Here is a 3,360-nt window from a genome sequence, read left to right on the forward strand (position 1 = left end):
ATGGCTTGGTTTACGGTACGCAGAGTTTAATTGAATTTTGGAAACTAACAAGCACCATCTGCACATTGTATCATTCGTTCAATGTAAACAAATAATTATGACTGACAAAATTAAGTGTGTAATATTTATGTCGAATCTCAAAAGGTAAAAAGCTTACCTCCACCCTCCGGCACTGCACGCATGTATACCAGTTAATTCCCTGGGCAAAGTGCCATACATGACACTCCGACTTAAAATGCCTCCCCCTCAGCCCAATTTAAAAACCTAAACCGAACTTAATAATTAGTACTTTAATCAAATCTAATCGGCATTTATATACTTTTCCTTAGAATGAATGTATTGTTATATTATTCTATTTTTAACTGTGGAGTACCTACTGTTTGCGTCTGAAAAAAACATGGAATATTGATTTATTTTTAAGGACCATTACATTATTTAAACATTTGTGAATATCTCTCAGTTGACCACAGATGATCATTTATAAACAATTACAAGATAAAAAGAACCTTTTATATTCAAAGTTTTTAAATTCTGTTGAACCATATAAACTTGACTTGACTAGCTTAAACGATCAAAAAAAAAATGTACTTGACATGTCATATTGATTTCCATAGTAACGCACGTATATATTAATAATTTAGTTGCTAGGACCATCCGCTTAGCAACCAATAATGTTGTCGAAATAGCTTTTCATACAAAACAGAATTAACTGAAAATAAATTCAATTCTACTTAAAGATGGCTAAAAGTATTTAAAAAAAAATGCATTGGCATCGTGTTCTGATATTATATAATGCCAGCGCTCCATTGGCGAGCCAAAAGTCCGAGGAAAATAAATCGTCCGATTTGTCTATGCTCTGCTACTGATCAACGAACGAATAAAAAAGTCTAGCTGTCAAAAGTCGAAAATTGCGATTATCGTAATGTCTTCCGATAATCCTATATTTTGTGTTATTTATATTTAGACTAGCCTAAAATAATGTAGCAGTAAAAACAACACAAGTTTTACGTTTTCTTTTATGAATTTCATAAATATAAATAAAAAAATAATTAATAAATCTCTCATTTTCTAATGTGTAAATTAACAAATTAATCAGTGAAAATGTTTAAAACGATTATAGATTTTTTTCTGTCCGAATGATCGCGTATTGTCAAATCGAATTTGCATAGTGATCGACGGACGAAGTCTGGCAACTCGGAGAGTAAAATATCAAACATGTTTGAAATCCAACGAGCCTGGTCTGCGGATTGAAAAGTCCGCAGATCTGGGGTGCTCCACGCGAAAAAAAAGTCCGAATACTGTAAATCGTCTGACTTGCGTGCCAATGGAGCGCCGGCATAAAAATTTCAAATGTCTACCTAGTCGGGAAGTTAGTTAAAAATCGATTGCAAGATTTGTACCGGACAAATAAGAATACGAACTAAGAAAAACGTTGTACGTAATACTAAAAATCGTTAAAAAAATGCTAAATGCACTTAATTTCACCTCGCACACACTAAAAATTGCATCGCATAACTACATGTTTTCAGACCATTTGAATTGGATTGAATTAGCGCCGCAGCAATTTGCGATGTGTGTTTATCTCCCTTATCTGGTTGATCCGCCACGCCGAGCCCCCAGGCTAGAGTCCTGTCACCCCCCCCCCCCCTCCTCATTGTGAGGGACATGGTGTTCATTGTGGAACGACACTATATAAATCAGTTAAAAATATAAAATAGTTATTCCACATACTTACCATATTTAATAATGATTAGGATTCAGGACCGAATTCGTCCGATTCAATATTAGATTCTCAATCGGTAATACCTACATGTTCTCTCCGTTTATAATAATATGTAGAATAAAAAATAAAGCCAGCTTATCTAAAAATAATCTGATACCTATTATTAACATAATAATTGATAAATGAACAGATGTACTTTAATACCTTAATAGTCTATTAAAAAAATATGATATTACTAAATAACTAACATTCAATTAAGTACCTACCTGCATAATGGTAATTATTACATTATAACTATTTCCAGAATTGAATTTACTACATGAACGTTTCCATCCTTTAGATATTGTCAATAACAAATTGGTAATAAAACCGTTGAAAACACAATTTCACATTAATTCTATAATTCTAGAAATTAGAGTATTACGCCTCATAACATAACATAAGGATGAAAATGATGTAAGTAATATATTCTAAAAATATTTTGTACACATATTATTTATTTATTACTACTAATATTATATTTATACAAGTGAATATCATTTGATTTAGTTTTCTGCGAGATACGAGTTAGGCAAATAGGCTTATCGGTGTAGTAAAAAGTGGTTAGTTATAAAACGTATACTCGAATAGTACAATGAAGACGTAATTATATTAAATTTATAATTATTAACCTAGCACAGATCTCACTTAGGTACTTTAGTTGTGCACCCATTATGTACCAGAAATATAATATTATGTACTTATATGATATATATAAATAGACGTTGCCAAACAGATGAAATGGAGATGGGCGGGGCACATTGCTCGCCGAAAGGACGGCCGCTGGACAAATGCCGTCATCCAGTGGAACCCAAGGGGCACGAAACGGCCACAGGGTCGCCCTTAAAGCCGCTGGATTGACGAACTGGTAAAGTTCGGCGGAAATACGTGACAGCGAACGACACAGGACCGAGAGAGTTGGAGAAAGCTTGGGGAGGCCTTCATCCAGCATTGGATTGACGCCGGCTGATGATGATGATATGATATACGGTGGCCGCGTGGCTTAAGCGTTGAACTATCACGCCGTGGGTCTCAGGTTCGAATCCTGGGTCTGGCAAGTACACATATTGTTTTTCAATTTGTGTGTGAGTCAGGGTATGGACCTAATAGGTTGAGCAAGTGGCTGACATCCATTTCTCGTAAAAAACAAAATCTGTTAATACAAACTTCTACCCTGTGGAGGCCCATATGATCATATTAGGATCGGACATGGTCAAAAAAAAAATCAATATAGGTTTTTTTTGTTAAACCAACAGATTCTCCTTAGTTAAAAAAAATATGGGTATCGATCTTATAATGTGCCTTGACAGAAATATTATTATTCTAGACCAACCCTTACTCAATGTGGTAGGTTACCTGCTTAATTAATATAAAACCTTATACTGTTTACTAGCGCCATATATGTATGGATGGTAGTAAAAAAGCTCGGCATCGATTTCAGGATACGTTTGAAGGCAATGGACTATCTGCCGATGTTTTATTTCTATTGTACATACAAGACTTTCTGAGGTTTTATTTTTATTTTTTGTAGTTACCTCTTTGCTAGCGTCAGAACACCTGTCGAATGGACCACTGGTTCTTAAAATATATCGGTACCT

Source organism: Rhyacophila brunnea, unplaced genomic scaffold, assembly GCF_057557595.1.
Source record: "Rhyacophila brunnea isolate RB1 unplaced genomic scaffold, BYU_Rbru_1.0 scaffold_6, whole genome shotgun sequence".
Classification (NCBI taxonomy): domain Eukaryota; kingdom Metazoa; phylum Arthropoda; class Insecta; order Trichoptera; family Rhyacophilidae; genus Rhyacophila; species Rhyacophila brunnea.